Raw genomic sequence first — 15,110 nt, 5'->3', positions numbered from 1 at the left:
GGGAGGGCTGGGCAAGGGTGAAAAATAAGAACCAAGAGAGACTATGTAAAGGTGCAAATTTCCAATGATGAATGTCATTATATTGTATACCTAAAATGTGCCAATGATTAGAATGAATGATAGATAATGTAAAAGAGGAAGAAAAGGTCTAAAGGGGTAGGGGTAGTGGGAGGGGCAGGGGAAAGGAAAGAAGGGAAAGGAAAAAATGATGAGAAATGGAAAAAATGGAAATAAAATCTTTGTAAATAGGGAAGGGTGGACGGCGTGAAGGGAGGGCTAGGAATGGGGAAAAAATAAGAACCAAGATGCATTATGTAAAGGTACAATTCCCAATGAGAAATGTAATTGTGTTGTATACCTACAATGCACCAATAAAAGAATTTAATACAAAAAAAAAAATAGTCCCCCCTGTTGTCAGCTTAGAATGAGAAGTTCAGTTAGTGGAATAACTGATCTTGAGAGAGACTAGGAGAAAACAGTCCATCTGCTGCTGCTCTTCTATCTCTTATCTGTCAATTTGGGGGAAGTGACTTTGGTGGAAACCACATTTGATTCTCAGTAGACACACTCAGCCCTGTCACTGGGGACACTGCCTAAAGGTTCCAAAGAAAGAGAATGACTGGTATGGGGTAGATGCAAAGTACAGAGCTAAAACTGAAACTTAAAGTAAATCATAAAGGAAAATACTGTATTGCAATCATCTTTTCCCATTTTTTTCCCTAGCAATTCTGTTGCTTTCATACAATAGATTGTAAATCTCTGCTTCAGATTTTTTCTCTAAGAAATATCTGGGACAGCAGACGAAAGCAAAGAAATGTAAAAAAACCCCTATAATCAGTAACATATTCCATATCCGTACTCATCTATTGTTTGTGAATTTTAAATGTGTTTTTTATTGAGCTATATATAACTCGAATAGCATACAATTCACCCATTTAAAATATACAATTACTTTTTCAGTTATGTGCTCGTCACGACAATCAATTTTTTATTTTCATCCCTGCAACAAGAAACCCTGCGGTCATCAGCACCGCTCTTCATTTCTCCACAATGGTCCCGGCCCTGGGCGATCACTAGTGCACTTTGCTTCTAGGAGATTGCCTAGTCTGGCAAGTTCATCCACATACAGTCATACATTTATCCTCTTGTGATAGGCTTCCTTTCACTCAGCATAATGTTTTCAAGAGCCGTCTCCATTGCGTCAGTACTTTCTATTATTGCCAAGTATATTCTCTTGCGTGGATATACTACATCTTATCCACCCTTCACCAGTTTGTGGTGTTGCCACTTTTTGGCTATTATGAATAATGCTGCTCTGAGCTTTTCGGACCCAAGTGTGTTGGTGAATACATGTTTTCATTTTGGAGGAATGTATTCCTACGAGTGGAATTGTTGATCACATCTAAAATGTACTAATAAATATTTCGCAAAAAAAAAAAAAGATTGTTTGAGTAACTGCAAATTTTTCTCCAAAGCGGTTGTACCATTTTATATTCCCACAAGCAGCATAGAGGTTTTCAATTTCTCTACATCTTGTCAATATTTGTTATTATCTGTCTCTTTTTATTATAGCCATTCTAGAGCAAATGAAGTGGTATCTTATTGTGGTTTTGATTTACATTCCCCTTGGGTTAATGATGGCAAGTATCTTTTCATATTGCATATTGGCATTTGAGTATCTTCTTTGGACAAATGTCTACGCAAATCTTTGGCCCACTTTAAAAATTGAGCTGTATTTATATTATTGTATCATAAATATTTTTCATATACATTCTAGATACAAGTCCCTTATTAAATATATGATTTACAAAATTTTTCTTCCATTTTCTGGGTTGTCTTTTCATTTATTTGATGGTGTGCTTTGAATCACAAAGGTTTTTAGCTTGATAAGGCTCAAAGTATCTATTTTTTCTTTTGATTCTTATGCTTTTGATGTCCTGTTAAAGAAATGGTTGCCAGATCCAAAGTCACGCAGATTTACACCTGAGTTTTTCTTCTAAGTGTGTTATACTTCTAGCTCTTATGCTTATGAGTAGGTCTTTCACTAGTCTAGAGCTAATTTTTATGACAGCATGAGTGAGGGTTGGTTTCCACTTTACTCTTTTACACATGGATGTCTAGCTGCCCAGCACCATTTGATGACAAGATGGTTCTTTCCTCATCGAACTGTTTTGGCATCCTTGTTGAAAGGCCACTAGTATACTGTGCCTTCGAAGGCACCAGATTAACAGCCTGGAGATTTGTCCTTTTTCTCTGCAGTTCATTAAGGTAAGGGTGTGACGATAGCAATGGAGAGAAGCTCTGGAGGCAAGAAGATGGGACTCACAGGCAGAGAGAAGCAGACCAGCTTATCATCAAGAGTGGAAAGACTGAGCCGAGTACTGTGGCAGCTTCCTGAGATGCAGAGGCAAACCTCAAAGCAGCCCATTTCCATGCGTGAGTCAGCTTGCTGATATGGGCTCTGGCTGCCCAAAGGGCCAAAGTTCAGTCATAAGGACCACCTTTAGGACAGCTGGGTCCTGAGTCATCCAGGACAAACATGCTTGCTGTGAAGCAACATTCACAACTCTCCTGCCTCTTCTCCTGGAAGTGTGCCAATGGCAACTTGCAGGGGAGGGGCCTGGACCTGGCTGTGGGGACACCTGGTGCTTTTCTGTTGCCTGCCAGGGAGTTTCCGGTTTGGCCAAAAATACCATGGATGTTTCTGACAGGGTGCTATCCCTACTCAGGGTGCAGGCACTGGGGACTTAGTGTGGGTGCTAAAAAGTGACTAAAGTGCTTCTCTCCCTCTCTCTCTTTCTCTCTCTCTCTCTCTCTCACACACACACACACACACACACACACACGTGCCATTGGAGTAGATAGAGTCCAGGTGTGGCAGCCAGGGCTTATCTCCAGGTGGGCATTCCGCCATGTTCAGTCCTTGGGTGTGCATGGCATCGTTTCCAGTAAAACCACCTCAGTGTTTTCACTCAGGTTATCTAAAACTGTGGGGGCTTCTCCCTCCCATCCTCAGCAGGAAATAGCAGCACAGCTGAATTCCAGAAACTCTGAAAACTGACCTGGCTTAGAGGGAATCTATCTCAGGGACAAACAAAAGGCACGTGAATCTGGGTACTCACAAATACCTGCAGGTAATTCATACATCCCCCAAGGAAAAACACAGCCTGACTCACTTGGAGGAGATTTTCACTTGCAAAAGGCTCAAAAGCCTTTCTAGTAAAATAACCCAGCCAAGAGATGTGAAGAAGCAGGTGCTCCAGTACTCCTCTGTTGGATGCAGCTACGCAAAGCTTCTGTGCCTTGGAAGAATTTATTAACTTTTTAAAAATTGTTGTTTATTTTTATGAGTACATGTTTGCAGTATGTGGCACATCTTTTTTTCATCCTTTTCCCTGTCCCTCCGTCCCTACTCCCTGCATCTCTTGGTCCCATTGCTTTTGCAAAAGATCTATCTCCTTGTTTATTGGAAGTGTTTCACTGCATCACAAAATTAGAAATGAAACTCAGCTGTGCCCAATAAATACATGGCAAGACTTGGAGCACATCAAGTGCCTTCCAATTTTGTTTTAAGAAGTGAGCTTTTCTAATGAACTTTTGTCCCACCCCAAATCAACCAAACCTGTGCATGTGTGCCTGCACACACGCACACATTCTTTCATTATCAACAAGAACTGAACAAGTTTACCACTGTTTTAAAGCCAGGGCTGAAACCTCATTCTCGTATTTTTTAAGTTTTCTTTGATTTTGGTCTATTACACACACACACACACACACACACACACACACACTCCTATGCACTCCACCCTGTCACTGTTTACAAACACACAGAAAAGACTAATATCCCTTTGGAAGGAGAAGCCAGGGCCTTTGATGGTGGTGGTGAAACAGGCACTGGAAGCCAGGAGGGAGGGAGGCTCTCTCGCCTCTCATACACGAGGACACACAAAGCCACACACAGTCCAGCAAGGAGCTACAGTTGTGGGAAGGAGGAGAGAGTCACCAGCCTGCTTGGTCACACCTTCTGCTTCACCACATCTAAACTGTCAGTGCTTCCAGGTCCTTCACACTGCCCCTGGCTCTTTGATGCTTTCTCCCTTGATCGACTGCAACTCCTTGAGTGACTTGGGTTTCTTCATCACTGGACCTTAGCAAGCTTCCTCATCCTCTCTTCGCCCACCGCACAGCCTTCTCTCCCCATCAGTCCTCCTGTGCTTTTCCATTTCTCATTTTCTTCCCAGTCCCATGATTCCCAACTTAGAGACAATCAGGTCTGTTTGCCATTGCTCTGTCCTCTGGATTTAATTCTCTTGACAGATCTATCTAGAGTTATGATGAACTCTTCCTAATTAATAAGGCAAAATGGTGACTAAATGGGCTCCTTGGAAATGCAAAGGAGGCTACACCAACCTTCTCCAGCTTGAAACATCCACAACCTCATTGGGCCCTGCTGTCTTCAGACACTAAGCAGCCGACATTCAGAAGAATTCACAACATAATGCAGTTCATGACAGGACATTGTCTTTGTTGTTCCACTGTCCTGATTTTGTCCCTAGGTAATAAATTACCACCACATAGGTAATAAATTCCCCAAATTCTCAAAACAGTCCCCACATGGCAGAACCCACTAGTGCCCCACTGTCCTGGGCCACCACATCTCTCTGGGCCACAGTGGCAACCTCTTAAAGGCTCTCCTGGTTGTAATATTTCCAATTATCAATATAGGTCATCAATGATTGGTCACCATAGAATGTTCTGTAGCTTCATGGAGACTTAGAATATTTTGGTGTTTTGTGTTTTTTTCCCTTTAGAAAAAAATGTAACTTGTTGACAACAAGGTGAGGTCTTAATCTTTAGAGCCTTACTAGAAACACATTTTAAAATTCTTTACACGCAAGCCTTCCCCACTGTGGGCCCTTAAGATGTGTTCACTGTGGAGGATAATAATAATAATCACAAGACTGTTATGTTAGCACAAACAGCATAACAAAGAATGGGAAAATGTTCTTTGTTATTCCAAAGCTAAGCTCTGGCACCGTAGTTAACATGCTGAGCATAACTTCGTGTCAAGGGAGAATAAGGCTTTTCTTGCATATTTTTTCAGGCTACAGATATTAGTGCTTGGGGGAAATTCCTTGAGAAACATGTTGAGCAGCTTCAAATCCCCCATCTATTTGGTTAAGTTTAAAGTGGAGATCAGAATGCACCTGCGCTTCTTGGTGTTTCATAAGAAGTGGAATTCTAATTATCTTTTCTCCTGTTCCAGGAACCCAGGACAGGGAGCAAGAGTTCAATGATACATCACACAAAATGAAACAGCTTCTTTGTACTTGTATTTGAAGGATGAGGCTATGCCTAAGTTGTCCTTGCATTGCATTAAAATAGACAATTGTGTATTAGCCTGTGTCTGCCAAATAAAGTCAGATTTTGGAGGTCTATCCCATTTTATACACTAGGGATATTTGGGAGCTACTAAATTCAGTTACAGTCAATAAAATTTAAGGAGTTATGACATTAATATTAGATAACACTTGTTTTATTTAGAGGTTTTAAAGTGAGATACAGTCTTATAATTTAAAGGTAACTACTGACATAGACATTCTAACAGTGAAAAGAAATTCTAGATTCCAGAATCTTTGGGGATCTCATTTGAGTCAAGTCTGAACTCCCCTACTTTGTGACCTCAGAGATGTCAGCTACTGATTGAATACCTGTTAAAGGAATGTAGAACATACATTTAGATAGGGAAAGTTTGGGGAAAGTATGCACACCATTGTTTCTGACATGTTTATCTTTGCATAGCTAGTTTCTCCCAGATTTTAAGAAGTCTTAATTTTGCTGATAGAGTATTGTTATGAATTTGTACATAGTCAAATGTTTCAATCAGATCTTTTATGGCTTTTGATATTAGTGTCATATGAAAAATGACTTTCACACTCTAATAGTATGAAAACATACTTTAAAATATTTTCTTTGGTACTTTTAATTTTTTGGATGTATATCTTGAATCCATCAGCATATTCTGTGACATAGGAATATACAGTATCCTCCAAATTGTTAAGTGAAAGGACAACACTTCTTATTAAGCAACTTATTTATTCTCCATTGATTTAAAGAGCATAATATAAAAATAATAAAATGTAACATGCCTCATGTATTATATTCTCAAAAATGAGAAAGATGAAGAATTATACATATTAGCACAATCAATATTGTCACCAGACATTTTCCTTTCCTATGAGAAATTCAGCCATCAGTAATACAACCTTACCAAGCATTTTAACTACCTTCCAATCTTTTTTTTGAGCTTGAGGATACTAGAGCTATAACATGAAGTTAGAAATAGCCCTTTCAGGCCGGGGATTTAGCTCAGTGGTTTCACTGCTTGCTATGCAAGTGCAAGGACCCATGTTTGATCCCCAGTACCAAAAAAAAAAAAAAAAGAAAGAAATAGCCCTTTCCAACACTAAGTGTAACTTTAAATAAGTGATCCATAATTTTCTTCTTTCAGGAAATCATGATAAGCCTAAAATATCTGTGAGTACAAATGAATGTGATTAAAAGTCATTGAGTTTAAATATGGTATGATTAACTAGGGTGATAACTGTACCACTGTGCAAAACTTCAGTGTATTCAAAGCATTCTTCAGCAAATAAGTTGACTTTTACTGTGGATACAGTTGAAAAACTGTGAATATATAATACCTTAAAGTATAAGATATCTATATTAGCTCCTTAAAGTTGCATTCCATTTTGAATTCTGTTGAGTTACTTATCTTTAATGAGAGAAAAAATTATGAAAACCCTAGGGTTGGCAGATTCTTATTCTTTGATCAGAAATCATGCTGCCTCTAGATCTCTTTTGATATCCAGCAAGCAACAAGACATGAGGTGCAGAGAGGGGCTTGTACAAAAGAGAAACATGCTGTAATAGACTACTTCCTTTGGGTGCTTTATTTAATATCAAAGCCTCATGGAAGCAGAACACTAAATTGCTACTTGTAAACTAAATGTGTGTTTCAAATAAAACATTTAACATTCTAAAGAGCTAGATTAAAGATACCTCAAGTTTAATATTTAAATGGTATGCAAAGTGGAAATTAAATTTCATTATCTAGATCTGAATATGAACTGCATACAGTGATTTTTATATTTTTACCTCTTGTAACATTGTTACTTGGTGGAATTGAACTTTGAAGTTCACTGATAGTATACTATCCTGCTTCAATGAAAGATATAGATAAAACAATTTGTTATAATCAATTGATATAACACTGTTATAATTAATGATTTGACTCCACAAAACAATGTTATTAAAATTTATTGAATCTCAACTTGAACTCAACCCAATGTTGAATATTTTTGTGCTAAAAACTAACCAATGTTCATTAGTAACCTGTACACAATAGGACTCCATCTATTGATTTAAAAAAAATATTTCTGCATTCAGCCACTAAAATTTTCTTCAAATAAAACTGAAATGAAGTTCAGTTTGAGATTAGCCTGTCACAACACACTTCTGAAACCAAGGAGTCAGAGTAGATTATGAAATATTTTGCCCTAAAAAATCTAAACAGATATTTGTATAAATTCCCTCACAAGCAATGTCTGCAAAATAATGATGTACTCAATTCATTACTATCCATGGGATATGTAAGGTTTTTGATATGAATAATTCCAGAATAACTTAGGATGAAATAACCTGAAATATAATTTAAATCAATCTTTTCCTTCCCACTGTCATGAACCCTCTTGGTGCTCATGAAAAATTCCCAAGCAAATTAATCAAGAATAGCCATAACAAAACACCACACACTGGACGACTTACACGTGGAAATGTTAAGGGCTCGAAGTCCGAGATCTCACAAGTGGGCAGGGTGAGCTCCAAGGGAGACTCTGTTAACACTCCTCCCTAGCTCCTGGTGGTTTGCCAGTAGTCTTTGACCTGCCTTGTCTCGTGGAAGAACCACTGCATTTCTGCCTTCATGTTCACAACATTGTTCTTTCTCCCTGTTTGCTTGTCTGGGACCACATTTCCCGTTTTAAAAGAAACACACCAGTCACATTAATTAGAGCCCTCCTTGATAACCTCATCTTAAATAATTACATCTGTAAAATCTTTATTCCATATAAGGGTGCATGTTGAAGTACTGGGGGTTAGGACTTCACCAAATGAATTTTGGAGGAGCACAGATCAATCTATAACACAACCAACTAAATAAGCCACACCCAAGCTGACCTCCGAGTGTAGTTCTCTTAAGAGTTTTGAAGATTAGAAGGTACAGAGCATTGACTCAAATGAAATGCTAGTTTTGTTTGTGAAGTTTGTTGATTTCTATTAACATAGCTGTTCACTACTCTGGCCAACTGATTTACTATTTTTGGGCTCTCACAAGCTGACTTTCAAAATCAAGCCCACTTTCAATTCAGACAAGAAAGAATTGCTCTCTAATGACCATAATGTTAAATGAAATAAATCCGACACACAAGCTTGAATACCGAATATTTTCTCTTATGTGAGAAATCCAAAGTATAGATTAAGAGCAAAATAAAAGATGGATAATAGAAGTCGGGAGATGGTTCTTTCTCAAAGAGAAAGGGATCAAGAGGTGGGGAGGGGGAGAGAGGGGAGGTCAAAGGGATGAAAAAAGGAATTAAGTGAGTTGTGTACATGTACCAACTCCACACAAGGGATGGAAACGTTGAGCAATACAAAGATATACAAAAACTGAGAGCAGTTTTTAAAATGTGGTACAGGAGTACTACTCAGCCATAAAGAACGAGACACTAGAGACATTTATAGCTAAATGGATGCATATTGAGGCCACACTCTTAAGTGAAATAAATAGGACACACACATGTGTAAATACCGAATAGTTTCTCTAGCGTGAGAAACTGGAAGTGTAAATAAGGATTAAAATGATTAAAATGAATAATTGATAATTTGAAATAGGAAAAGGTCCCAAGGTGTAGGGGTGGTGGGAGGGGAAGGGGAAAGAGAAGAAGGGAAAGGAAAAATTATGAGAAAAGAAAAAAAATGGAAACAAAATCTCTGTAAATAGGGAAGGGTGGAGGGGGTGAAGGGCGCACAGGTAATGGGGAAAAAATAAGAGCCAAGATGCATCATGTACAGGTACAAGCACCCAATGATAAATGTAAATGTATTGTATAACTAAAATGTACCAATAAAAGAATTTAAAAAATAATGTGGTACAGAAGCCGTGCCTTAAAAAAAGAGGATGTTGGTTCCCTCCCCATTTGCAAATGCCCTATTATTTTTGAAGAGATGGATGAAAAAAGAATGAAGATATGTAATCATTATGTACTGCATACATGGACTAATAAAAAATAAAAACTGAAGATAAACTAAATGATAGGATATTGATTGAAATACTGTACTGTTTACTGTGTAACAGAATCAATATAAAGCCGGTGAATTTTGACCTTACCGAAGTTTGAGAACAGTCTGTGAAATTGAAAGTACATTCTGAATCAAGAATCTAGGGACAATCAGAGAGGTTCTGTAGTGTCCCTGACCCCAGCACAGCTATATATAGTACAGCTCACCTTTATGTAGCTGCTGGCCACACATGGGAGGGACAAACACTAGTTACCTTAACATTGAGGCATTCTTAGAAGAAAGAAGCTAATGAACACCTAAATGTCATTTAAGGGCCGGGGATTTAGGTCAGTGGTTTCGTTGCCTGCTGCGCAAGCACAAGGACCCGAGTTCAATCCCTGGTAGCAAAACAAAACAAAACAAAAATGTCATTTAAGCCACAGTATTAGCTTCCTGTCGCTGTCCTAATAAATGATCACAAACTTGATGACCAGAGAAATTTCCTCTTGCACGGTTCTATTCAACCCACTACACCACTGGCTATAAAAGTCTCGTCTATTTTAAAATTACCTCTTACATTTTTCAAATTAAGTAGTGATATATTAGCATATCAGTTGTAGTATGTTAGTGGACAGAAAATGGAAACAGGGAGCATTCATTTCAGGGCTCACTCAGGAGGAATACAAAATTCATTAACCTTTTATGGGCTTTGCTCTGATCTGTTGGATGTGTTTTCCCTTCTGTTGTCTCCTGGTTCACCTCTGTCTCCCCCATCTCTGCATTGCTGATAGGTAGCGGGTTGCTCTCCTTGTGTCTCTCTTGGGGGCTTTTGTCTGAAGATCTTATTCTTCCCTCTTTAACTCAGAGCATTCTGGATAACTTGGTTCATCTGTCCATCCTTTGGTCTTCATCCCAAGAATCACTTTTACAGAGTGTTACTGACCTAATAAACCTGTATCAGATGCCTTTCCTATGGGAATTCATAGCATTATATATCAATCTAGCCAGAGAGAGAGACAGGTGTAAAATAGGAATCAATGAAGCCAAGTGAAGACATTAATAATGACAAGTTAATATTCAGTCTAGGAACCAGAACAAACTACCTTAGGGTATGTATGTTGACTTTTAATTTATTTGCACTATAGTCAGAAAATGTTTTCTATGTTAAGTCAATATTTGGAAGCTCATAAACCTTCTTGTGTGACTGCCCAGTCACTGTTTGTGTATGCGCTCGGTTTGCTTAAGAGGAATATGAATATCTGTTGGGGGCAGAACGCTTGATCAATTAGATCAAACTTGTTCATTGTTTCACTCCAGTCATCTCTACCTTACTCATGCTGGGGAATGTTCCATCCATCACCTGATGGAGAGCTAGTTATTCTTCTCCGTATGAATCAGGCTTTCTCACCCCACTACTCAAAAAACTTTTTCCCTAGCACAACTGATTGTGTGTGTATGTTTTTCCTACTCCCATGTCCCCAGTAATAATACATTTAAAGATGTAAGAGTAGGTGTATGGTGCAGTTGCCATGGTAGCAATGGGGGACTGCTGGTGGCTGAGCAGCTTTCTGGGCGGGAGGGGGGGGCGTCAGGACGAGGAAGAGCAGGGCGGACGCGGCAGGAGAGGGGGTGGGGTGGGGTGTCTGCCGAGGCCCAGGCATGTAGGCGGGCTGGCCCGGAGGTGCAGATGCGCAGGCGGCAGTAGCGGTGGCAGCGGCGACCAGCAATACGGTATTGGAGTTTATGTCTTCTTTAGCGATACGGGAAGCCTCAGTACTTGTGGTTTTCTCTTCTTCTTATGCATTAAGTATATACTAAAAATATTAATTTAGACTTTTTCTGCAATCAATTGAATATTTTACTAGAAATGCCATTGTCTTTGAAACTAACACAAGAGCTTAGTGGGGGGCAGGAGAGGGGGTGGTGCCTAAGAACACTGGCTTCTTCCATCCTGGTCTTTGTACAGCCCTCTCCCCTCAAGTGTGCGTGGGACCGGGGACTGGATGTCCGTCCACTCACAACTATGGTCCTCATATGCCAAAGGTGGTACGATGTGTCCCCTGCTATGGAATGTTATATATGTTAATTTACACAAGACTCCTGTTTTGACAGAAGATTTGCTTTCAAGTCTTGTTCTCCTTACAGGCTTTGAAGAAGCCAGCTGCTGCAAGTCCAGCTGCTGCAGAGAACCAGCGGTGTGAACTTGAGCCCAGTGTCTTCCCACAGTCCAGCCTCCAGAGGTGACTCTGCCCTGGCTCACACCTAGCTGACACCTTGGAAAGTGTCCAGCTAAGCTGTGCTTGGACTCCTGGCCCATGAAAACTGGAATAATTCATGTTTTTTTAGCTGCCAAATGAGTGGTAATTTTCTATGCAGCAAACAAAAAGAATATACACCTACTTAGCCAAGTTTAATTACTGAGAACATATTGAGGACTAGGAGAAGATGGACTATCAGTCCAAGAAAAATCTAAATATCTTTGTTATGTTTCCTTTACTTGTTTCTCTCTCTCTCTTTTTTTTTTTTTTGGTTGCAAACAACAAAAATGGTTAAAATAGACAGAAAAAGAATTCACTGGAAGGATATGGGAGGCTCACAGAATCGTGGTTAGGACAAAACCAAGGGAAAAAGGCCTGGCAAGGGTCCCTCAGAAAAAGCCCCTCATCACATCGTGGCACAGGACACTGCACTGGATAGCCACTCCGTGACACCATGGCCCTGCCCTCTCTCCCTGCTACCTGATGCTCACTTCTGCCTCTTATCACCGGAGCCTTCCCAGCAACCCCAGACCTGAGGACCCCGACCAAGAGCATCTGATGGTGACACCAGGCCATTTGCCTAGAGGATGGGAGAGAGTGCACTCACCGACTCAGCTAGAGTGACATTCCTCATGTAAGGACAGCACCAAGGTATGAGACAATATATTTTAATGACTTTAAACCCATTCATCCTTTTTCAGTGTGAATGGGGTACATAGCAGAGCCTGAAACAAATAAGAATCGAGGCAGATTTCATAATGAAAAGAATACATATTAGCCAAGAGGAGCCAACACATGGGCAATGCTCACAGACAGGAAGACAACGAAGCAAGAGTAGAATTTCTGTGAAAATCATAATTTATCTTATTTTTTACATTTGTGAATCTAATGATTTAATTACATTTTTCTTGGAAACTGACTACCTCGAGACTGCCTGAGGAACCACAGATGATCTTGTGAGTTACTGACTGCTCTTTGAGAAGCACTGGAGTAAACCATTCAGAAATTGGTTCCAATAAATATAGCAAATAATATATAATAAAATGATAATTGAAGTCAATTAATAAATGGCATATAAAAATACATCGTCAAAGAAAATAAATGCGGGTACCTCATACCTTACATAAAAATTCATTTTACATATTTAGCAGAATATATAATGTTTTATGTATATACACATAGAGAGAGAGAGAGAGAGAGACCATAAAAACATTAGAAGAAATCATAGCACAATATTTAAAAAATAAATTAGGAATGGGGACAGGTTTTCTAAATAGTATACAAAACACATAATTCTTAAATAAAAAGCTTTGTAAAGAATTTTTTTAAAAAATTCTGCATTTGTATCAGTGAAAACAAAGGCTTTAGATCTTTAACAGAAAGAGCCATTCCAAATCAGTAAGAGGGCCCTCCAGGAAAATGGACAAAAACCAGGAAGGATAAAGAAAAGAAGTACTTGTGACCAGGACCAAACAAAACAAGTCAAAGCAATAATCAGAAATAACTTTCCATCGACTGGGTTGTGAAAGATTTAAGAGTCTGATGCTATTCATTGCCGCTGGGGGTGGAAAAGTTGGGATCAAACTTGGGACCTTGCGCCTGAGCTAAATCCCTGGTGGGAAAGGTAGTATTCTCAGACATTGTCTGTGAGGGCATGACGTGATCAGTCCTATGTGTACACATAGTTAAGTGACTGAAGATTTCCGAAACGGGTGCTCTGTGTGGTGTTTTTGTGACAGAATACACACACATAAGCACATACACACACAGGCATCCCAAATTGTCCGTACATTTGGCTCCGTATAATAAAATAGTATTCACAACAGCGAATCTAAGACAGGTCAGATTCTTTGCAGCACATCCATATTCTGTACTTAGAAATGTTTTTAATTCCTTGGACTACTGAAATTAGTCTTTCCTTTCTAAATACATGAGAAAAATATTCAAAATATTGGTGCTGATTTTTAAATTTGTGGTGACTGATTAATTTGTAGCTATGAAGTCCCAGGAGGACAAAGCCAGGTCTCCTATTTGTTGCAGTGTCCGTCTCCTTTGCCAGCCATATCCAAAGAGCAAATATTTGTGGCATGCAGTGACCTAGGCTTTGCTTGCAGTAACCTGCACATGCCCAGCTGCTCAGCCATCAGCTTGACACCTATGGTGCAGATGTTGCTGTCCTTTATCATTCTTGGCATGAAGCCGGGGCTCATTCTCCAATGGAAGCGACAGGAGATAAATCATCTAACTGGCGCGGTCGGCCTTGCTGTCATCAGACTTCTTTGTTGTGAACACTTACCTTACAATGAACACAAACTGATCAGGAGCAAAAGTCACAGCTGGCAGCAAGACCTCGGCAGAAAAATCCTCCCAGCTCTTGTACAATAGGCTCTGAGTCCATAAATACCATCTTCAAATACATACAATCCCATATGTTAAGATTTTAAAGTGCAAGTTTCTTTTTCCGCAACACTGCTCTCTTACTGAATGGACAGGACTATGTGTTCCTATTCTGGCAAGATTAGACAGCAGGAAAATCTATTTGTTTAATCATAGCCTTGCAAGAGAACAGTATGTTCTTAGGTTGTAACTTTCTAGAAGAGAATTTAGAACATATAGGACAGCCTTCCCGGAAAAGGATTACCATTCAAGGATTATATTGTTATTGTTGGATTACATGCAGGGGGAAAAAAGAAATTTTGTTCCTACAGTTATCACAATGAAAAAGACCAACATGAGACTCATAGTTTAAGATTTCTAGCCCATTTTCTGCTGGAGGTTATTTTACTTTCTTATTGAAGACTGGTTGGAGTACAGTACTACAAAGAGGCCTAGAGACATATTTGCATAGACTAACATTTTCTAAAAGTAGACTGAAATACAATTGCCACAGTCATTTCAAGATACTGCCTTTTTAGGTAAATAAAATGTTTGCTTTTAAGTTAGATTTGTGTATGTGTGTTACTGTGTGTGTACGTGTGTGTGTGTTACTGGAGATTAAACCCAGGGCCTTGTGCTTGCTAGGCAAGCAATCTCCAATTGAACTAGATCTTCAGCTCCTTTTATTTTATTTTGAGACAGGATCTCAGCAAGTTGCCAGGACCGACTCAAACTTGTGATCCTCCTGCCCCAGCCTTCCAAGTAGCTGGGATTACAGGTGTGTACCACCAAACCCAGCTTTCTCTCTTTTTTTCAAAAAATACATTAACAATTTTAACACATAGTAGCTGTACATATTTATGGGTACAGTGTGACATTTCAGTACACGGGTAATGTTTAATGATAAAATCAGGAATCCAATCAGTATATCCACTACTCTGGACATTTATTATTTGCTTGTGTTGGGAACTTTCAGAATCCTTTCTACTACCTGTTTTGAAATTTTCAGTCCTTGTCAACCACAGTTATCCTACATCCCCCAGATGTATACTCCTCCTATCCAACTGCACCTCTGTACCCGATAACCATCCTCTCTCCATTCCATCTACCCCGCTCCCTTCTTAGGCTCCAGTAACC

At 39.4% G+C, this 15,110-nt stretch overlaps 1 protein-coding gene across 8 annotated transcripts in view; it reads right to left on the bottom strand.

Moving 5' to 3' along the window:
• Phactr2 (phosphatase and actin regulator 2) overlaps positions 1-15,110 on the bottom strand; it is a 271,825-nt gene that overhangs the window by 143,946 nt on the left and 112,769 nt on the right. The window lies entirely within an intron of this gene.

This window comes from Heterocephalus glaber, unplaced genomic scaffold, assembly GCF_053883595.1.
Source record: "Heterocephalus glaber isolate CG9 unplaced genomic scaffold, H.glaber_assembly_v1.0 deba00001550, whole genome shotgun sequence".
Classification (NCBI taxonomy): Eukaryota; Metazoa; Chordata; class Mammalia; order Rodentia; family Bathyergidae; genus Heterocephalus; species Heterocephalus glaber.
The sequence above is the reverse complement of the archived record's forward strand: the minus strand, read 5'-3'. Positions and strand labels throughout refer to the sequence as shown.